We start from the raw sequence: 23,719 nt of genomic DNA, 5'->3' as shown, positions 1-23,719 counted from the left end.
AAAAAAAAAAGAAAAAAGAAAAAAAAAGGACTCAAAGGGCAACACAACAGAATTTCATCAAATCACAAAGACAAAAACAAAAATAGAAAGAAACAAAGAATTTATAAAAACAAGTTGAAAACAATTAACACTGTAACAGAAAAAACTTCCCATATCAAGATTAACCTTGAGTGTAAATGGATTAAATAATACTCCATTTAGAAGATACAGATTGGCAGAATCATTTTTGTTATTGTTGTTGTTGTTGCTTATTTCAATAGTTCTGGGGGTACAGGTTGTTTTTGCTTACATAGATAAGTTCTTTAGTGATGATTTATGAGATTTTGGTGCATCCACCACGCAAGCAGTGTACACTGTACCCAATATGTAGCCTTTTATCCTGCACCCCTCTCCTAACTTTACCCCAAATCCCCAAAGTCCATTATATCATTCTTATACCTTTGCATCCTTATAACTTAGCTCCCACTTATAAGCGAGGTCACACAATATTTGGTTTTCCATTCCCAAGTTACCTTACTTAGAATAATGGCTTCCAGCTCCATCCATGTTGCTGCAAAAGACATTATTTCATTCCTTTTTATGACTGAATAGTATTCCATGGTGCATATGTACCACATGTTCTTTACCTACTCATTGGTTGATGGGCACATAGGTTGGTTTTATATCCTTGCAATTGCAAATTATGCTGCTATAAACATTCACATGCATGTGTCTTTTTCATATAATGACTTCTTTTCCTTTAGGTAGATATGCAGTAGTTGGATATCTTGATCAAATAGTAGTTCTACTTTTAGTTTTTTAAGGAATCTCCACACTATTTTCCATAGTGGTTGTACCAGTTTACATTCTCACCAGCAGTGTAAAGGTGTTCCCTTTTCACCACATCCACTCCAACATCTACTATTTTTTTTTACTTTTTAATTATGACCATCCTTGCAGGAGTAAGGTGGTATCTCACTGTGGTTTTAATTTGCAGTTCCCTGATAATTAGTGATATTGAGCATTTTTTCATGTGTTTGGTGGCTGTTTCTATATCTTGTTTTGAGAGTTATCTATTCATGTCCCTTGCCCATTTATTTGTTTGTTTTTTCTTAATAATTTGTTTGAATTCCTTGTAGATTCTGGATATTAGTCCTTTGCCAGGTGCAAAGGAAAATTTTGTGAAAATTTTCTTCCATGCTATGGGTTGCCTGTTTACTCTGCTGATTATTTCCTTTGCCAAGCTTTTTAGTTTAATTAGGACCCATTTATTTATTTTTGTTTGCATTTGCTCTTGGGGTCTTAGTCATGAATTCTTTGCCTAGGCCAATATCTAGAGGAGTTTTTCTGAAGCTATCTTCTAGAATTTTTATGGTTTCAGGTCTTAGATTTAAGTCCTTTTTTTTTTTTTTTGAAGTGAAGCCTACTCTGTCTGGCTGGAGTGTAATGGCATGATCTTGGCTCACTGCAACCTCTACCTCCCAGGTTCAAGCAATTCCTTGCCTCAGCATCCCAAGTAGATGGGACTACAAGCATGCACCACCATGCCTGGCTAATTTTTGTATTTCTAGTGGATACAGGGTTTCACTGTGTTGGTCAGGCTGACTGATCCATCTTGAGTTGACTTTTGTATAAGATGAGAGACAAGGTCCTGCTTTCATTCTTCTACATGTGGCTTGCCAGTTTTCCCAGCACCATTTGTTGAATAGGGTGTTCTTTCCCCAGTTTGTGTTCTTGTTTCTCATATGCTTTGTTGAAGATCAGTTGGCTGTAAATATTTGGATTTATTTCTGGATTCTCTATTCTCTTCCATTGATCTACATGCCTATTTTTGTTTGTTTTGTTTGTTTTGTTGTTGTTGTTGTTGTTTGAGACATGGTCTCGCTCTGTAGCCCATGCTGGGGTGCAATGGTGCAATCTTGGCTCACTGTAACCTCTGCCTCCTGGGTTTAAACAATTCTCCTGCCACAACCTCCCTAGTAGCTGGGATTACAGGTGCCTGCCACCATGCCAGGATGATTTTTGTGCTTTTAGTAGAGATGAGGTTTCACCATGTTGGCCAGGCTGGCATCAAACTCCTGACCTCAAGTGATCCACCCACCTCAGCCTCCCAAAGTGCTGGGATTACATGTGTGAGCCACTGTGTCCAGCATACCTGCCTATTTTTATACCAGTATTATGTTGTTTGGGTAACCATAGCCTTGTAGTATAATTTGAAGTTAGGTGATATAATGCCTCCAGATTTGTTCTTTTTTCTTAGTATTGCTTTGGCTATGCAGGCTTTTTTTTTTTTTTTTTTTTTGGGTTCCATATGAATTTTAGAATTGTTTTTTCTAGTTCTGTAAAGAATGATGATGGCATTTAGATGGGAATTGCATTTAATCTGTAGATTTCTTTGGGTAGTATGGTCGTTTTCACAATATTGATTCTACCCATCCATGAGCATAGGATGTTTCCATTTGTTTGCATCATCTATGATTTCTTTCAGTAGTGTTTTGTAGTTTTCCTTGTAGAAATCTTTCACATTTTTTTAAGTATATTCCTAAGGGGTTTTTTGTTTGTTTTGTGGTTGTCATAAAAGGGTTTGAGTTCTTTATTTGATTCTCAGCTTAGTCATTGTTGGTGTATAGCAGTGCTACTGATTTGTGTACATTAATTTTGTATCCTGAGACTTAACTGAATTCATTTATCAGATTTAGGAGATTTTTGGATGAATCTTTAGGGTTTTCTAGGTATACGATCATAGCATCAGCAAACAGCAACAGTTTGACTTCTTTTCCCATTTGGATACCCTTTATTTCTTTCTCTTGTCAGATTGCTCTGGCTAGAACTTCCAGTACTATGTTGAATAAAAGTTCTGAAAGTGGGCATCCTTGTCTTGTTCCAGTTCTCAGGGAAAATGCTTTCAGTTTTTCCACATTCAGCATGATGTTGGCTGTGGGTTTATCATATACGGCTTTTATTACTTTGCGGTATGTCCTTTCAATCATAAAGGTTTTTTATAATAAAGGGATGCTGGATTTTATCAAATGTTTTTTTCCGTGTCTATTGAGATGATCACATGATTTTGGTTTTTAATTATGCTTACATAATGTATCACATTTATTGACTGGTGTATGTCATACCATCCCTGCATTTCTGGTATAAAACCCAGGTGATCATGGTGGACTATCTTTTTGATATACTGATGGATTCAATTAGCTAGTATTTTGTTGAGGATTTTTGCATCTATGTTTATCAGGAATGTTGTTCTGTAGTTTTGTTTTTCTGTTATATCTTTTCCTGGTTTTGGTATTACGGTGATACTGGCTTCACAGAATGATTTAGGGAGAATTCTTTCTTTATCTTTTGGAGTAGTTTCAGTAGAATTGGTACCAATGCTTCTTTGAATGCCTAACAGAATTCAGCTGTTAATGCATCTGGTTCTGGATTTTTTTGTTGGAAATAATTTAAATTAATAATTTAATCTCTCTACTTGTTATTGATCAGTCTGTTCAGAGTTTCTTTTTTTCCTGATTTAATCTAGGAGGCTTGTATATTTTCAGGAATTTATCCGTTTCCTCTAGATTTTCTAGTTTGAATGTGTACATGTGTTCATAGTAGCCTTGAGTGATCGTTTATATTTCTGTGGTACCAGTTGTAATATCTCTCATTTCATTTCTAATTGAGGTTATTTGGATCTTCTCTCTTCTTTTCTTGGTTAATCTCACTAATGGTCTATTTTGCTTATTCTTTCAAAGAACCATCTCTTTGTTTCATTTAATCTCTTGTATTTTGTTTGTTTCAATTTTATTTAGTTATTCTCTGATCTTTGTTATTTCTTTTCTTCTGCTGTGTTTGGGTTCAGTTTTCTCTTGTTTCTCTAGTTCCTTGAGCTGTGATTTTAGATTGTCTATTTGTGCCTTTCAGACTTCTTGATGTAGGCATTTAATGCTATGAACGTTCCTCTTAGCACTGCTTTTGCTGTATCCCAGAGGTTCTGATAAGTTGTGTCACTATTATTTTTCAAATAATGTTTTAATTTTCACATTGAATTCATTGCTAACCCAAAAATCACTCAAGAACAGATTATTCAATTTCCATATATTTGTACAGTTTTGGGGGCTCCTTTTGGAGTTGATTTCAGTTTTATTCCACTGCGGTCTGAGAAGATACTTGATAGGATGTTGATTTTCTTAAATTTATTGAAACTCATTTTGTGGCCTAGCATATGGTCTAACTTGGAGAATGTTCCATGTGCTGATGAGAAGAATGTACATTTTGGGAAGAATGTTTTACAAATATCAATTAATTCATTTGTTCTAGGGTATAGTTTTAGTCCATTGTTTCTTTGTTGACTTTCTGTTTTGATGACCTGTTTAGTGCTGTCAGTGGAGTACTGAAGTCTCCCGCCATTATTGTGTTGTTGCCTATCTCATTTCTTAGGTCTAATAGTAATTGTTTCATAAATTTGGGAGCTCTGGTATTAGATGCATATAAACTTAGGATTGTAATATCTTCCTATTGGACCAATCCTTTTACTATTATATAATGTCTTTCTTTGTCTTTTTTACTGTTGTTGCTTTAAAGTCTGTTTTGTCTGATACAAAAATAGCTATTCCTGCTTGATTTTCATTTCCATTTGTGTGAAATATTTTTTTCTACCCCTTTATCTTAAGTTTATGTGAGTCCTTATGTGTTAGGTGAGTCTCTTGAAGACAATAAATATTTGGTTGGTAGATTTTTATCCATTCTGCCATTCTTTATCTCTCAAGTGGAGCATTTGGGCCATTTACATTCAATGTTAATATGGAAATGTGAGGTGCTGTTCTATTCATCATGTTAGTAGTTGCCTAGATACTTTTTTTTTTCAATGTGTATTATTTTACATGGCATGTAAGATTAATGCTTCAAGGAGGTTCTATTTTGGTGTATATCAAGGTTGTTTCATAATTGGGAACTCCTTAGCATTTCTTGTAGTGCTGGTTTGGTAGTGGCAAATTCAGCATTTGTTTGTCTGAAAAAGACTTCGTCTCTCCTTCAGTTATGAAGCTTAGTTTTGCTGCATACAAAATTATTGGCTGACAATTATTTTGTTTAAGGAGGCTAAAGATAGTACCCAATACCTTCTGTCTTGTAAGATTTCTGCTGAGAAATCTGCTGTTAGTCTAATAGGTTTTCCTCTGTAGGTTACCTGATACTTTTGTCTCACTGTTCCTAAGATTCTTTCCTTCAACTTGACTTTACACAGCCTGATGATTATGTGCCTTGGTGATAATCGCTTTGTAATGAATTTCCCAGGAGTTATTTGAGTTTCTTGCATTTGGATGTCTAGCTCTCTAGCAAGGCCACAGTTTTCCTTAATTATTCCCTCAAATAACTTTTCCAAACTTTTAGATTTCTCTTCTCCGGAACACCAATTATTCCTAGGTTTGGCCATTTTGCATAATCCCATATTTCTTAGAGACTTTATCCTTTTTTTGTTTTCTTTTTGTCTTTGTCTGATTGGGTTAATTCAAAAGTCTTGTCTTCGAGTTCTGAAATTCTTTCTTCTACCTGTTCTAATCTATTGTTGAAACTTTCCACTGCATTTTCTATTTCCCTAAGTATATCTTTCATTTCCAGATGTTCTGATTATTTCTTTATGATATCTATTTTACTGAAAAATTTTCATTCATATTCTGGATTTGTAAAAATTCTTTAAGTTGGCTTTTACCTTTCTCTGGTATTTCCTTGAGTAGCTTAATAATCAACCTTCTGAATTATTTGTTTGGCATTTCAGAAACATCTTGGTTTGAATCCATTTCTTGGGAACTAGAGTGATCTTTTGGGGGTGTTTTAGAACACTGTTTTTTCATATTCAAAGAATTACTTTTCTGGTTTCTTCTCATTTGGGTAGACCATTTCTTCACATTATTCTTTATTTTTGTTTTGACTGTGGGGTATTTTTCTATTTCTTTTTTTCCCCATTTTAAGGATCAGACTTTAGTGGCTTTAATGTTTATGGTTTATTTTAGCATAATTTAATTCTTGGTGCTTTTAGGGGGAAAACACTGTATGAGTTCCTTTATCATAGAGAGTCTTTGTGCTCTGGCTTTCCCAGATGCTGGTTGTAGTAGTTATGTACTTGGAGTGTGAGCCAGTTGACTGTCTCCTATGGGATTGGAGTGGTAGGGATCTCTTGAGGCTTATCTAATTCTCTCATAGAATACACTTTATTTATTTGTTTAAATTTTCCCAATATTTTATTTACTGAGTTGATGATTCAGGCTTCAGGCTGATAAGGGAGGTATCTTTAGGTAGGCACTGGTTGTAGCCAAAGCAGGCTTGTAGATACAATACCCACTAGAGAGCAGAGGTCCCACCCTTGATGAATGTGGCTGGCAAAGCTCTCAATTAGATGTGCAGAGGTTTTATCAGAATGAAGAGTGGGCGCCACATCAGTTCCCCTGCCAGGCCAGCAGGTAGGCTATCTACCTCACAGTCTCACTCTTGTCCCAATGTTTGAGCCATTCAGATCATATAAGCACCTCTTTTCATTGTAGAAATGTTACTCTTCCACCTAGGAAGGAATTCTGGCTCTGCCTCTCATGCAGCCCTGACTCTGGGCAGTGCTCCTCCTGTGGGGCTAGAATCACCCTGAATTGTTCCAGGAAGGCTATCTACAGGTGCATCCACATTTCATTCCCATGGGAGAAGACACAGCTGTGTCTGCAGTATGTGCCAGGGGAACAAAAACCCCGTCTCCAAGGCCCTTTATGATCATAGAGGCTGCCTGCCTGCTGGCATAGGCATACATATTTTTACTACTGTGCCCAGCACTGCAATTGTATCTCTGCTATAAGAAACTTCCCACCAGAAGAAAAATCAGGGACTAAAGTCCTGCCATTCAGATTTTTTTGTGCCACACGGTGACTCCCCTATGTGGTACTCTCCCCCTTCTGCCAGGACTGGGCTTTCCAAGAGCTGGACTGCAGTGGTTGTTATTGCTCTTCTGGGTCTAGCCCACCAGTGGGACTACCAGGCTTTGGGCTGGTACTGAGGAATATCTGCAAAGGATCCAGTGATGTGACCTGTCTTCAGGTCTCCCAGCAATGGATACCAGCATCTGCTGTGATGGTGATAGCAGGGGTGTGACATAGACTCTATGAGATTCCTTGGTTGTAAATAGGTTTAGTGTGCTGGCTTTTTCAATTGTTAGTTATGCTAGCAGTGAATTTGTGATATGGACAGACTCACGACCACTGTTTAACCAACATGTTGCAGGCAGCGGTGTTAGCTGGGATCTCACAGTCATTTTCTCTTCCCTAGGTTCAGTGTTACTGTATTGAGAGGTGTTGTAATGGCCTGAGTTTGTTGGCCTCCAGCCGGGAGGTACCACTTGCAAAAGAGCACCAGCTGCATTAACCTTTTCCTAAATTGTCCAGGGGAGGTGTTCTGGCTTCTCAAGCAACGGGCAGGGCTATAAAGCTCCCAGATGTTTATATATTTGTGTTAAGTTACCAGGGAAGAAAGAGAAATACCATCAGGTGGAGTCAGGATTAGACAGGCTCAAGCTCAGACTTTCTTTGTGCAGGACCTGCCTCAGCCAGTCTGGGTAACAGAGGGTGGTTCTCAGGCCACCGGGGTAATGTTCCAGAGGAAAGTATAACTGTCTCTGCTGTGCAGAAGAGTTCACAAGGGAAGTAGAGATTAGCTGACAGCACTAGTTCCCACCCAGCTCCCACACAGTTGGTGAGGCTAGTCTCACTCCCACAGTGTCCCACTAACAGCACCAGGTTTAGATCAGGCAGCCTGCACATAGAACTCAGACCTGACTCACGCCATAAGCTTCCCTACAGAAGCTTAGATCCAGGCAGCCTGCGCACAGAACTCAGATCTGACCCAGGCCATAAGCTTCCCCACAGAGACAGCAATAACAACTTTAAGGCCATTCCCCTCCCGATCTGCCCACAAGGCCAGGCACCCAGCTTCTATGCTTTTGTCTGCAGCACACTTCCTGCTCACCCCTGGATTCTGTTCAAGAGAATTTGTCCCCACTCAAAATTATATCACTAAATTCAGTTAGGAGCTTCTTTCACCCTGGTATCCTGCCCTGAGTTCGTTGGCTAACTTCCCCAAGGGCATCTGTGAGAAATAATCAGGAATGGTTTCCTTCGGCTCATGCTGCAGACTGTCAATGCCTACAAGGCACTTCCCACTGCTGCTGCTTCTTTAATATTTCACATTTCTGCCTAAATTCATTCCAGCTCTCAGTAGGGTTAAGGTCTTCTCCCATGATCTAGGTTTTCAGATTCCCCAGTAGGGATGTGTGTTTGAACCCAGGTTCGCCCCCTCTCACACTCTGGGTACTTACAATTTTTCACCTGTCTCATGGAGTAGGCTACAGCCTGCTGCTTTTTTCAAAGGCTCTGTGAATTCTTTCAGTTTTCCTGGTAAGATCCTGTGGTGGTTCATGGAAAAAAAAATTAACAGTGTGAATCTCCACCCACTATTGTATCCTTTCAAGTGGGAGTGGGACACCAACATTACCTCCTATCCACCATCTTGAAAAAAAACACAATGGGTTTTTCTTAAATGATCCAACAGTATGCTGTCTATGAGAAAGTCATCTTATCCATAAAGACATACATAGGCTGAAAAAAATAAAGGTGTGGGAAAAGATATTCCACACAAACAGAAACCAAAAGTGAACAGGAGTAACTATACTCTTATATCAGGTAAAACGAGCTTTATTACCAAAAACACTAATAAAAGAAAAAGAGAGTAATTATATAAAGATAAAGGATCAAATCAGCAGGAGGATATAACAAACCTAAATATATAGGCACCCAACATCAGATCACCCAAACTCACAAAACAAATATTACTAGACCTAAAGAAACAGACAGCACTATAATAATAGTAGGAGACTTTAGCACCCCACTCATGGCACTAGACAGGTAATTGAGACATAAAATTAACAAAGAAACATTGAACTTAAATTGAACTTTAGACAAAATGGACTTACCAGTTTTTTATATAACATGCTACCCAACAACTACAAAATGTTCATTCTTTTCATTAGCATATAGAATACTCTTCAAGATAGACGATGTGTAGGCCACAAAGCAAGTCTTAACAATTTTTAAAAAATAAAAATCATACCAAGTATCTTCTCAGATCATGGTGGAATAAACTTAGAAATCAGTACCAAGAAGAACTTCAGAAACTATACAAATATATGAAAATTAAACAGCATGCTCCTGAATGATTACGGAGTCAACAAAGAAATTTAAATGGAACTTTTTTTAAAAAAAATTGAAACTAATGAAAATGAAAAGACAACAAACCAAAACCCATGGGACACAACAAAAGCAATGCTAAGAGTAAAGTTTACAGTATTAAATGTCTACACCAAAAAAGTAGAAAGATCACAAATTAACTACCTAATGGCACATCTTGCAGAACCAGAAAAACAAGAACAAAGCAAAACCAAAGTTAGCTGAAGAAAACAAATGACAAAAATCAGAGCAGAACTAAATAAAATGAGACCAAAAAAAAGATCAATGAAATAAAAAGTTGGTTGTCCAAAAATATAAACGAAATTGATAAACCATTACCTATATTAATTAAAAAGAGAGAGGCTCCAAATAAACACAATCAGAAATGAAAAAAGAGACATTACGACTGATACCACAGAAATACAAAAGATCATCAGAGACTATTATGAACAACTATTTGTTAACAAACTAGAAAACCTAGAGGAAATGGATAAATTCATGGAAACATACAACCTTCCAATATTGATTCAGGAAGAAATAAAACTCCTAAACAGACCGATAATGAATAGCAAAATTTAGTCAATAATTTAAAAACTCTCCCCACACAAAAAAGCCCAGGACCAGATGGATTCACATTCAAATTCTACCAACTATACAAAGAATAATTAATGCCAATCCTCCTGAAACCATTAAAAAACATGAGGAGGAAGGAATTATCCCTAATTCATGATATGAGATCAATGTCACCCTCATACTAAAACCAGACAAGGGTGCAGCCAAAGGAAAAAAAAAAAAACGACAACAACTACATGTCAATATTTCTGATAAACATAGATGCAAAAATTCTCAACAAAATACTTGCAAATCAAATTCAATAACACATTATAAAGATAATACAAAAAAGAATGAAAAGAAAATATAGAAGACTTTTTGAATTGCTAAATATTAGATATACATTATATGTTTTTTTCACTGAAGGCTAGGATAGATGGAGAATATATATTTTATAGAAAAAAGAATGTAAAAAAAAAAGAAAAAAAGAGAAATAATTTATATATGCCAGAAACTGAGAGTAATGTTTCCTGAGAGAATCGGAGCACAGATAGATACAGACACAAGTCCTGAGCTGACTAAAAGATTGTATGCTTTTTCCATTCTCAACATGCTCCAACAATTCTAAACAATATCAGTGATGAAATACTCCTTTGCAAAAAAGTATCTTGTTGGTCTCATTTCTAAATTCCTGAGATTACCGTTGACTTTTAATATCCTAGTGTAATGTGACCTTTAAATTAGCACTGTTCTTTAATAAAATCTATATGTTCTTTAATAAATGTCATATTCCACATGAAATTTGAAGAACTACCAGTTCACAAGACATTTGTAATGGCTCAACATTCTTTGAGTTTGTCTTTCCAAATGCTGTCATTGTACGTATTCCTGAGTTTATATACAAAGATTGCACGTGATTGTAAAAATGAAGAAAACTAACATGAGCTATTCATTTTTGTCATTCTAGGTGACTACTTGAAGTTCATATGTTTAAAATTTTTGAGAATGAAACAAAAGAAACTGTATATCGTTAAGTGTCTATTTTAGGTTATACATGAAGTAATATGTTGAATTTTTGTAACTTTTTTCAAGTTGAAATTTTATCTTTCTTAATTGTTCATTTCTGAAATAAAGGATAAATAAAAAATTTAAAAAAAAAAAGATAATTTAACCAGGCATTGCAGCTTATACATGTAATCTCAGCACTTTGGGAGGCTAAAGCAGGAGAAATGCTTGGGGCCAGGAGTTTGAGACCAGCCTGGGCAACATACTGAAATCTTGTCTTTCCTAAAAATTTAAAAATTAGCTGGGTATGGCAGTGCACACCTGTAGTCCCAGCTACTCAGGAGGCTGAAGAAGAAAGATTGCTTGAGCCCAAAAGTTTGAGCTTAAAGTCAGCTATGATTGTATCACTGCACTCCATCCTGGATAACAAAGCAATACCATGTCTCAAAAAAGAGAGAGATAAAGACAGAGAAAGAGAGAATGCAAGGTTGGTTTAACAGACACAAATCAATAAATGTGATACATCACATAAACATAATTAAGGACAAAAACCAAAATCATCTCAATAGATGCAACAAAAGCATTTGATAAAATTCAGCCTCTGTTCATTATAAAAATCTTCAACCAACTAGGCATAAAGGAACATACCTCAACATAATAAAGCCCATATATGATAACCCTACAACAAATATTACACTTAATGGGGAAAACTGAAAGCATTCTCTCTAAGAGCTGGAATAAGACAAGGATGCCCACTTTCACCACTCCTATTTAACATAGTATTGCAAGTCCTTGCCAGAGCAATCAGGCAAGAGAAATAATAAAAACTATCTAAACTGAAAAAGAGAAAGTCAAATTATTCTTGTTCACTGATTGATTATATAATCTTATATCTAAAAAACCCTAAAGACACCACCAAAAAACTTTAGGATTTGACAAATGAACTCAGTAAATTTTCAGGATATAAAATTAATATGCAGTAGCATTACCATAATGGTCTAGCCATGATCCAAATTAAGAAGGCAATCTCACTTATAAGAACTTCCAAAAAAATTAATAAAATATCTGGGGATATATTGAACCAAGGATGTAAAAAAATCATTTTAGGGAGAATTACAAAATACTGATGAAAGAAATTATGGATGACACAAACTAATGGAAAAACATCCCATGCTTATGCATTGGAAGATATAATTTTTTTTTCTTCTAGATGGAGTCTCGTTCTGTTGCCCAGGCTGAAGTGCAGTGGCACAGTCTTGGCTCACTGCAACCTCCACCAGGTCTAAGCAATTCTCCTGCCTCAGTCTCTTGAGTAACTGGGACTACAGGCATGCGCCACTACACCCAGCTAATTTTTGTATTTTTAATAGAGATGAAGTTTCACCATGCTGGCAAGATTGGTTTCGAACTCCTGACCTCAAGTGATCCACCCACCGCAGCTTCCCAAAGTGCTGGGATTACAGGCATGAGCCACTGTGCCCAGCTGAATTAATATTCTTAAAATGACCACACAGCCCAAAGTAATCTACAAGTTCAATGCAATCCCTATCAAAATACCAATGTCATGTCCACAGAGAAGGTTTATAAAAAAATACCAATGTCAATTTTCACAGAATTAGAAGAAATAATTCAGAATTCAGAGCTAGAAAAAATGAATTCATATGGATCCAAAAAGGAGCCCAAATAGCCAAAGCAATCCTAAGGGAGGGGGAATAAACAAAGCTGAAGGCATCACGTTGTCTGACTTTAAATTATGCTACAAGGCTATAGTTACCAAAACAGCATGATACTGATACAAAAATCAACATAGATTAATAGAACAAAATAGAGAGGCTAGAAATAAAACCACACACAGCCAACTGATCTTTGACAAAATTGACCAGAACATACACTGGAGAAAGAATATCCTTTTCAATAAATTGTGCTGAGAAAATCGAATTGCCATATGCAGAAGAATGAAACTGGACCCTTATCACTCACCAAATACAAAAATCAACTCAAGATAGATTAAAGACTTGCATGTAAGAAACTGACACTATAAAAATGCTAGAAAAAAAATAGGGAGAACTCTTGTAGACAGTGGTCTAGTCAAGAATTCATGAAGAAGACCTTGAAAGCACAAGCGACAAAAACAAAAATAGACAAATGGAATTTAAAGTTAAAAGCTTCTGCATAGCAAAAGAAATAATCAACAGAGTGATAATCTGTGGAATGGGAGAGAATATTTGCAAACAATACATCCAAGAGGGGACAAATATCCAGAATTTACAAGGAACTCAAACAACTCAACAACAAAAAACAATTCCATTAAAAAGTGGGCTAAGCAACAAACATATGAAAAAATGCTCATCATCACTGGTCATCAGAGAAATGCAAATCAAAACTACATTGAGATACCATCTCACGCCAGTTAGAATGGTGATCATTAAAAAATCTGGAGACAACAGATACTGGAGAGGATGTGGAGAAATAGGAACACTTTTACACTGTTGGCGGGAGTATAAATTAGTTCAACCATTGTGGAAGACGGTGTGGCGATTCCTCAAGGACCTAGAAATAGAAATTCCATTTGACCCAGCAATCCCGTTACTGGGTATATACCCAAAGGATTATAAATCATTCTATTACAAGGACACGTGCACACGAATGTTCATTGCAGCACTGTTTATAATAGCAAAGACCTGGAACCAACCCAAATGCCTGTTGATGATAGACTGGACAGGGAAAATGTGGCACATATACACCATGGAATATTATGCAGCCATAAAAAACGATGAGTTTGTGTCCTTTTAGGGACATGGATGAACCTGAAAACCATCATTCTTAGCAAACTGACACAAGAGCAGAAAATCAAACACCACATGTTCTCACTCACAGGTGGGTGTTGAACAATGAGAACTCATGGACACAGGGAGGGGAGCACTACACACTGGGGTCTGTTGGGGGCAAATAGGGGAGGGACAGCGGGGAGGGGGGAGTTGGGGAGAGACAGCATGGGGAGAAGTGCTAGATGTGGGTGATGTGGAGGAAGGCAGCAGATCACACTGCCACGTGTGTGCCTATGCAACAATGTTGCATGTTCTTCACATGTACCCCAAAACCTAAAATGCAATAAAATAAATTTTTTTAAAAGTGGGCTAAGGACATGAATAGACACTTTTCAAAACAAGATAAACAAATAGCCAACATGCATATGAAAAAATGTTACACATTACTAATCATCAGGAAAATGCAAATTAAAACCACAATGAAATATCATCTTATACCAATCAGAATGACTATTACTAAAAATAGAAAAAAGAAAAAACAAACAGATATTGGAGAGGATTTGGAGAAAAGGGAACTCTTATACACTGTTGGTGGGAATGTAAATTGGTACAATCTCTATGGAAAACTGTATGAAGATTTCTCAAGGAACTAAAAATAGAACCACCATACAATCCAGCAGTCCTACCCAGCTGGGTATCTACCCAAAGAGTTAGAAATCATTATATCAAAGAGATACCTGCACTCATATGTTTATCACAGCATATGGAATCAATCTAAGTGTTCATCCAGTGGAGGACTGGATAAAGAAAATGTGGTGTATATACACAATGGAAGACTATTCAACCATGAAAAGAATGAAATTATATCTTTTCCAGAAACATGGATAGAATTGGAGGCCATTTTCTAACATGAAACGACTCAGACACAAAAAGACATGTTTCTCATGTTCTCACTTAGGGAAGCAGAGCGTGGAGTCTGGGATAATGGACAATGGAGACTCAGAAGGATAGAAAGTTGAGGGGTAATGGGAAGTTGCTTGGTGGGTACCATGTGCCTTGCTCTAGTGATACATGATGCACTGAAGGCCCCAATTTCACCACAGTTCAACATGACAGCAGCAAAATTGCACTTTACCAATGAATACATACACATAATAAAACAATGAGATACCACTACATACCTATTAGAATGGCACCAAAACACTGACACCACCAAATGTTGACAAGAATGTGGAGAAACAGGAACTCCCATTCATTGTTGGTGGGAATGCAAAATGGTATAACTACTTTAGAAGACAGTTGGGTAGTTTCCTACCATTCAACTCAGCAATTGTTCTTGGTATATTTACCCAAAGAGCGTGAAAATTTTTATCTACACAAAAACCTAAGCATGGACATATGTAGCAGCTTTATTCATAATTGCCAAAACTTAAAAGCAATTAGAACATTCTTCAATAGGTGAATGGGTAAATAAGCTATCGTACATCCAGACAATAAAAAATTATTCAGCACTGAAAAAAATGAGCTAATAAGCTATGAAAAAAACATAAAGAAAATTTAAATGCATAAAAGAGTGAATTTTATCATATTTAAATTATATCTCAGCAATTTTTAAATCTCTTTAAGGAAGTTACCACTAGGATAAATTGAGTAAAAGGCACACACGATTTTTCTGTGGCATTTTATACAAATGTATGTGAATTTACAGCGATTTCAAAATAAAAAGTTTTGAAGAAATTTTTTTTTAATTATGAGATTTTAAAATCTCTTTAAGAGATGCACAAAGAAGAAAAACTGAGAAGGAAAAGGCTTACACTAAAAATCAGAACTCAGGAGGAGTATGGATCACAACTGTGGATCTGGATTTCAAGATGATTTACCCAAAGTCATATTCATGTGAGAGATGAAGACAGCCTTCTTCATTCTGAGGTTACTCAAGTTGTCACCAGAAAGCTGCTGCCAGTGATGACTCAAAATGTTCTCCAAGATTAGGAGGAATCCCACAATCCTCAGCAAAAAACACAACTTAAGGTCTTTCCCCAAAAGCTCATGGTGACAGTTCCTACCGAGAGTCAAGTCAATCTGCAACCATTCCAAATCTCCCAGCCGTACTTTCCACCAATGAAGAAGACCAACCCAGGACAAATGGTCTTGGCTAATGAGAGACTGGTAAACCACAAAAACACTTCCCAAAAAATCCACAGGGTCACAAAGTGGCAGAGCTGTCCATGACAGTAGATGAAGTTCCTCTTTGGGTTCCACATATGCCTCACAGACTTCCTCCATTTGGTCCAGCAGCCTAAACTCCATTAACCACAGGTGGGCATCACTATGGACTAAGTAGGGTGGGGCATTCTGGCAGGAAGCAAAGGGATAAGCAGTCAAAGAGAATTTGAACTTCAGTTTGGGAAAAAGGCCTTCTGTACACTTATCTAGAAGACAGAACTTGATTTTCATCAGAAGACTTGAGTTTCATCTCTGCTCAGTTATTGTGGAAACTTACAAAAGTTCTTTAACCTGTTTCTCATCTCTGTTGGTGATAATACCTCTAAAGAAATATTAATATGATAACTCTTAAGAAATATTAAGATGCAATGAGGTCATGGATATTCAAATGCTGGATTTTTCCTTTTCTTTAAGTCCATGTTTCCCAAGGTGTGGCACACGAACTATTAATGGTACATTAGAAAATTTTAGATTAAAATAAACTTATAATTTTAATCCTTATAAACTTGACTTAAAGGACATTAGAAAAAATATAACTAGTTTATCTACCTTGCCAAGATTAGGTTAAGTGTAAAACTGAGTCAAAGTAAAATTTACATTTAAAAATCTATTAGGTTAATAATTTCTGGCCGGGCATGGTGGCTCAGGCCTGTAATCCCAGCACTTTGGAAGGCCAAGGTGGGTGGATCACTTGAGGTCAGGAGTTCAAGATCAGCCTGGCTAACATGGTAAAACCATGTCTCTACCAAAAACATATAACATTAGCTGGGTGTGGTGGCGCCACAAGAGGCTGCCGCAGAAGAATGGCTTGAACCCTGGAGGCGAAGGTTGCAGTGAGCCGAAATCATGCCACTGCACTCCAGCCTGGGCGACAGAGTGAGACTCTGTGTCAAAAATAATAACAATAATAACAATAATAAACTCTAAAATTTAGTAAGCATATGTGGGAGAAATAATAAAGATGATTAAAATCTGAGAAATAATGTTTTCACATATAAGAACCAGGCCCAGGAACCTCATCCCTGGGTCTCCTGAAAGGAGGATCTTTGGGCCTTTTGTATTTTATAATATAGCACTCTTTTTGTTAGAATCCAGGGACGCATTATTTTTGGTCGTAGTATTAGATGCAGTTGCACTTTTCCTAAACATTTGTCTCATGGACATGGCAAAACTATGTAATTAGTTGAGTTTCTCTATTTGCATTGACAACAAGAAAGCTTAAAACCCAAACCAACTTGGAGCTAGTTGTCAAATACATACAGAGCTATGTCACATTCTTTTTGTTTTTTATTTTTATTTCAATAGTTTTGAAGGTACAGGTAGTTTTTGATTACATGGATATATTCTTTCATGGGGATTTCTGAGATTTTAATGCACCCGTCGCCTGAGCAGTATACACTATACCCAATATATGTAGTCTTTTATCCTTCCCCTCCTTCCCACTCTTCCCTCTGAGTCCCCAAATCATTTGTATGCCTTTGCATCCTCATAGCATAGCTGCCACTTATAAGTGAGAACATATGATATTTGCTTTTCCGTTTGTCAATTACTTCACTTAGAATAGCTTCCAGTTCCATTCAAGTTGCTGCAAATCCAATATTTTGTTCTGTTTTATGGCTGAGTAGAATCCCATGGTGTAGCATATTCATTATTTATTAGCCTCATTTCTAACTCCATTTAATGTTCTTATCATTTTTGTTTCTTTTCTACTTATTTTATATTACTTATTTTTGAAACAGAGTCTCGCTCTGTTGCCCAGGCTGGAGTGCAGAGGCGGGATCTTCATACACTGCAACCTCAGTCTCCTGGGCTCAAACAATTTGCCTGCCACAGCCACCTGAGTAGCTAGGACTACAGGCATGTGCCACCATGACCGGCTTTTGTATTTTTAGTGGAGATAGAGTTTTGCCATGTTGGCAAGGCTGGTCTCAAACTCCTGGCCTCAAGTGATCCGCCCACCTCCGCCTCCCAAAGTGCTGGGATTACTGGTATGAGTCACCTCGCCTGGACTCTCTTCCACTTTTAACTTATTGTCTTCTTATATGTTCCTATTCTTTTAAGCTATCTTAAATCTTATTTGAAATATGGGAAAATGTAAAGTTATAAATGTCCTAAGTTCCTTTTCTTTTTTTTTTTTTTAATTAAGGATATCTTTCTCTAAGCAAAGTTTGTCCTAAAATTCAAATGATTGTTCTTTCTGAATCTTTCCATATCCCTAGGTTAGTACAAATTTAAGAGTGAAACAATCAATCATTTGGTATCATTTTGAAATTAATCCTTATAAAAAGCCCATTCTTTTCAGGGTTACATTACTATGCTACAGAACAGATAGTTATTAACTTATTTCAGACCTGGGCAACCCCATGGACCTAAAGTAAAATGGGAAGTGGGTTCTGTGGTGGAATTGGACTTCCTCCTTTTTCCTCAAAAGCCAAGATTTTACTGACAAAAGCAACAACAAAAAACCCAACCTAAAATGATACCAAAATCTGGTGTCAGAACATTCAGAATACCCTAAGAGGTGGGAAGCTAATTTATTCATAGTTCATATACTAAGTCTCATAAGCCAGTAGACTTTTCATGACCTAGCTCCTTGTACCTACCAATGTTTTCAGTGAGAAAAGATTTTATGTTTGTTTTGGATTAACTCCGACACTTTTTTAGTATCTTGTTTGCATATTTTTTCTGAGCCTCATTTTCTCTCTGTAAAATAAAGACAATTTTTATTCTGACTATTTCAATATAAAGCCACAATGAAATACTAGTCAGGACTGTTTCAGTTGCATGTGACAAAAATTTAACTCAAACTAACCAAGAGCATAGCTAGATGGTGGTGGCAGTGGAGTTGTTAGAAGTTACTTAGATAAATATTGAACAGCCAAAACATTGCATAAAGGTGGAGCTCAGAGACCTGAAATGGAAATGCCACCTTACTCTCTTTGTCTCTTCTCATTTCTGTTTCAACCCCACAAAACACCTCATTCTTTCTTAAAATAGACCAGCCAGGAACGTGGCCACCCAGAGCTCTAGTACCTCAAATCTTACAATGCAAAAGCAAAACCCGCAGAGGAATTGAGGTTCACTTTTTCTAGTCTCAAACTCAAATATCCTACGAATTGATTGAATTGACCAGTCTTGGGTACTTATCGTTGAACTCACCAACTGTGGACATAAGTTTGAGTATTCTGATTGGCCTGGACTATATCAAGTGCTGTCTCTGAGCCAATCAACACTGTCTAGGAGAAAGATCTCAAAAAAGATGGCAGCTCCCATTCAAGTCACATGATTAGAGTGAAAAGCAGCAGCATTTCACAGAGAAAAAGAAGATGGAAATAGGTGGACTCTTCCGGGCAGAGAAAAAAGGAGAGAGACTTATTGTAGGTTTTTAAAATCAGGATTATTAGACACATATAGTAAAATGATTTCCGAGTGACTGAAGACTCATACCAAGTGTCTCCTACTCCTGATATCCTTTCCTGATTATATTTTCAATTATAAAACCTTTCCCTGACTGGCCTACCCATTATAGTTATGCAAAGTATACCTTTCACTCAATTATGTTTAATTTCGTATTTGAGTATATGCTATAATAAATTGCTTTCTAACAAACTATTTTAAATTTGTCTTCTTCACTTGGTTATTCCCTGATGATAGAAATTAGCTATTTCTTTCTGGTCGTAGTGAATTGTGTTAATTTATTTTTGCTCCCAGGAAAGATATTTGCATTTTATCTGGGTCTATCACAGGCAAAGTCTTAACCCAAAGGAGTGACTGTGACACTGGGAATGTTAAATATACATAACAGAACATCTTTGGGATTCTACAGGCAGGCCCAAATGCTGTGAGATCATTAATATAACCCCACTATATTAATATATTCATTGCAATCATCTATTTTGGGCTGCTGATAGACCTATGGCAATTACACATACAGAATATATTATCTGGAAAGAGGTAGGCAGCATTGTGTTGTGGTAAATAAAGACCAAAAGCTCTGAAGCCAAACAGACCTAAATTTGTCCTGAGTTCTTCCACTTATTTGTTTGACTGCAGACAAACTACTCTACATTTCGGAACATCAGTTTCCTCACTCTAAGGTGAATATAGTAATAGTATCTCCCTCAGGGAGCTGTTTTTTTTTTTTTTTGTTGTTGTTGTTGTTGTTTTGAGACAGAGTTTCACTCTTGTTACCCAGGCTGGAGTGCAATGGCGCGATCTCGGCTCACCGCAACCTCCGCCTCCCTGGTTCAGGCAATTCTCCTGCCTCAGCCTCCCGAGCAGCTGGGATTACAGGCACGCATCACCATGCCCAGCTAATTTTTTGTAGTTTTAGTAGAGACGGGGTTTCACCATGCTGACCAGGATGGTCTCGATCTCTTGACCTCGTGATCCACCCGCCTCGGCCTCCCAAAGTGCTGGGATTACAGGCGTGAGCCACCGCGCCTGGCCCTGAGGGGGCTGTTTTGAACATCAAATGAGAGAAGGTATTCAAAACTTTTACTGTGCTACTTGGTATACAATAATTGCTTAATAAATGGTAGCATTCTTTTAAAGGCTCTAATTCAAACAGGCTCTAATTCAAGTCCCATTTCCCCAAAAATATACATATCCATCAAAACACATGATACAACTTGCAGTTAGAAAATGTGATAATTATATCTAAACTCTACGGCAAAAGGGCTACAAAATAACAATACTATTTTCGAGCATATTCCTATATAAACTGTAAAATATTTTGCCAAGACAGATTTGGACTGTATAGTCTTATAAAACTTTATTAAATTTATCAAAGTTGTTTAAGACTCCCTTTAAAAAGTCCCCACATAGGCATGTGGAATTACACAACTATCTCCTCCCAACCCCTGTAAAGTAGTATGGAAATACAGAAGATTTTGGATAAGAAATTAACCTTTCCTGATATGCTTCTGAGAATTTGAGGTTGTTTTGTGTTGCAATATAACATAGCCTAATCTGACTAATAAAGAACTTTTTAATTTTTTCCCCCAGGCACCCACTTAGAATGGCCTTTCCAGCACCCCCCTCCTTGCAATGCCCTAGACATTTACTTGGTGTTTTCTCCACCAAAACATACCTGCCCATTTTTCATGTCATCAGTGACAATGAGTTCACATATTAATTCCTGCTCACATACTAATGGCAACAGAAGTATAAAACTGTTATCCTTGCTAGGAACAAACGCTCATGTTTTAACTAGAGCCAAACATAACAAAATGTCCAAAATGTTCACAACAAAAATTCTCCCACAGGAGAATTTTTATCGCTAAGGAAGTCCAAATGGAAAGAAATTTGGGATAAGTAAAACATTTTCTGACTATAATCTCAAAAATGTCTCATGATGAATTCTTATACTTCATAAAGTACTTTTACATTCAGTATCTCAGGGGCAATAAGTATTATCCACTCTACCATAAAAGGAATGGAGGCTTAGAAAGTTTCATTTGGTTGCCTAAGGTCACATGGCTAATAAGTGGCAGATTTAGAACTAGCTAATCCAGATCTTCTGACGCCAAGTACAGAATCCATCACTCAATGTGCATTTATAAATCATCTACTATGTACCACACATTATGTGGGCTTTGGAGATACAGAAGTAAATAGAGCAGAAAAAAAAAAAATCCTTATCCTCAGGAAGTTTATATTCTAGAGAGAGAAGAAAAGAGTAGCCAAACACTAAATAAACACGTGAATTTATTTTGTGTCTGTTGGGAAGTATTATAATGAAGAAAAATAAAATCAAGGTATGGGTGACAGTGGGTGCTAGAGAATGCCATTTTATATAGCATAGTCATAGAAGGTCTTTCCAAAAAGGTGCATTCCAGCTGAAACCTGAATGAAGGAAGAGGAAAAGCCTTTTGGCTATTTAAAGTATAAACCTTCCAGATAGGGGTGGCAGCAAAGGCAAAGGCTCTGAGACAGGAGTGTGTTTGATGTTGTTGAGGAACAGTAGGGAGGCCAATGTAGTTGGAACAAGGTGGATAAGGGGGTGAATTGTGGAAGGTGACAGCGATGAGGGAGTAGAGGCAGATCATGGAGAAATGAGTGTGCCAAGGTAAAGATTTTGGGCATTATCTCAAATAGAATGAAAGCACTTTGGGCATGAGGGAGACTGAGCAGTCTGAGAGGAGCTAGCAATGTGATACTTAATTAATTAATTAATTAATTGCAGGAATCCAACTAAGGTCATAGCTTATAGGGCAACTAATAACCTTAAAATGAATATGTTAAGAAAGAAGAAAGGCTGGGTAATAATGATCTATGCTTTCATCTCAAGAAGTCAGGAATTGACTAATAAATTAAACTTGGGGTAGATTACAAGTATTGGTTTGTAAATACTCAAAATAGTAAATTTATAATATTGGATATTCATATCCATGTACTAATTCTGTCCAAATTGATCTATTGATACAATGTAATCCTAATAAAATTTCAATAGATTTTTATAAAAGTTGACAGGCTGACTCTAAAATTGATTCGGAAATGTGAAGGACCAACAATAATCAAGACCTCCTGAAAAAGAAAGAATAAGATAGAATGACTAGTTCTACTCATTAAAAGATTTATTTTAGGTTGGGCACAGTGGCTCAAGCCTGTAATCCCAGCACTTTGAGAGGCAGAGGCGGACACAGATAACCTGAGGTCAGGAGTTCGAGACCAGCCTGGCCAACATACTGAAACCCTGTCACTACTAAAAATACAAAAATTAGCCCAGTGTGGTGGCACATGCCTGTAATCTAAGCTATTGGTGAGGCTGAGGCAATAGAATTGCTTGAACTCAGGAGGCGGAGGTTACAGTGGGCTGAGATCACGCCACTGCACTCCAGCCTGAGTGACAGAGTGAGACTTAATCTCAGGAAAAAAAAAAAAAAAAGATTTGTTTTAAGATAACATAATATTGGCACAAGGGCTGACCAGTAGATCAATGGAGAAGAAGAGATAGCTCATAAATGTATAGATACTTGCCTAATCATGAGTCACTGGAAAGTACTGGAGAAAAAAAAAATCTTTTCAATAAGTGGTACTAAGTTACTGCATATCCACATAAGAAAAATGAAACTTGATCTTTACTTCACATTATACATAAAAATCAAGTCTATGTGAATTATATATCTAAATGTGAAAGACAAACCAATAATGCTTTAGAAAGATACTATAGGAGAATATCTTCATAATTTTGCAGTGTGAAAATACTTTTATTATTATTATTATTATTTTGTATTTTTCGAAACAGGGTCTTGTTCTGTTGTCCAGGCTGGAGTGCAGAACTGTCATCATGGCTCACTGTAGCTTCAACCTCTTGGGCTCAAGCAGATCCTGCCACCTCATCTTCCTGAGTAGCTAGGACTACAGGCATTGAGCCACCATGCCTGGCTAATTTTTTGTAGAGATAGGGTCTCCCTATGTTGTTCAGGCTGATCTTGAGCTCTGGGCTCAAGCAATCCTCCTTCCTCAGCCTCCAAATGTGCTGGGATTACAGATGCGAGCCAGCCCAGGAAACAGCTTTTAAATTAAAAAATTCCAACGTGAAACAAAAGGATTAATAAATTAGCCTGAATTAAATTTAAGAACTTCTGGCCATCAAAACCTACCATGAAGAGAGTGAAACAGCAAGACACTGAATGGGAGAAAATATTTGCCACACATGTAACTGATAAAGAACTCATGCCAAAATTAAAGGCTTCTATAAATCAATAAGGTAAGACAGCCAATGGACAGATGGATTAAAAACTTAACAGATAACTGATAGACTGACAAGGTGCCTGGCCTCAAAAATAATCACGAATATACAAATTTAAATGATAATAAAATAACTACAATCTCATCAGAGTTGCTGAAATGTAAAAACTAGTCATTATTTTATTTTAATTTATTTTGGCAAAGGTGTAAAGCAAAGGAAACTCTCATGTGCTTACTTATAGGAGCATATGT

The 23,719-nt window shown here is 36.9% G+C and overlaps 1 long non-coding RNA gene across 1 annotated transcript in view; it reads right to left on the bottom strand.

Moving 5' to 3' along the window:
- LOC108285117 overlaps positions 1–23,719 on the bottom strand; it is a 237,462-nt gene that overhangs the window by 147,781 nt on the left and 65,962 nt on the right. The window contains exon 7 of the long non-coding RNA XR_005195984.1: positions 8,315–8,401. This is a non-coding gene — a long non-coding RNA (uncharacterized LOC108285117). The remainder of the gene's footprint in view (positions 1–8,314; positions 8,402–23,719) is intronic.

This window comes from Cebus imitator, unplaced genomic scaffold (assembly GCF_001604975.1).
Source record: "Cebus imitator isolate Cc_AM_T3 unplaced genomic scaffold, Cebus_imitator-1.0 Scaffold291, whole genome shotgun sequence".
Lineage (NCBI taxonomy): Eukaryota > Metazoa > Chordata > Mammalia > Primates > Cebidae > Cebus > Cebus imitator.
Note: the sequence above shows the minus strand (reverse complement) of the source record. Positions and strands in the feature narration are given on the sequence as shown.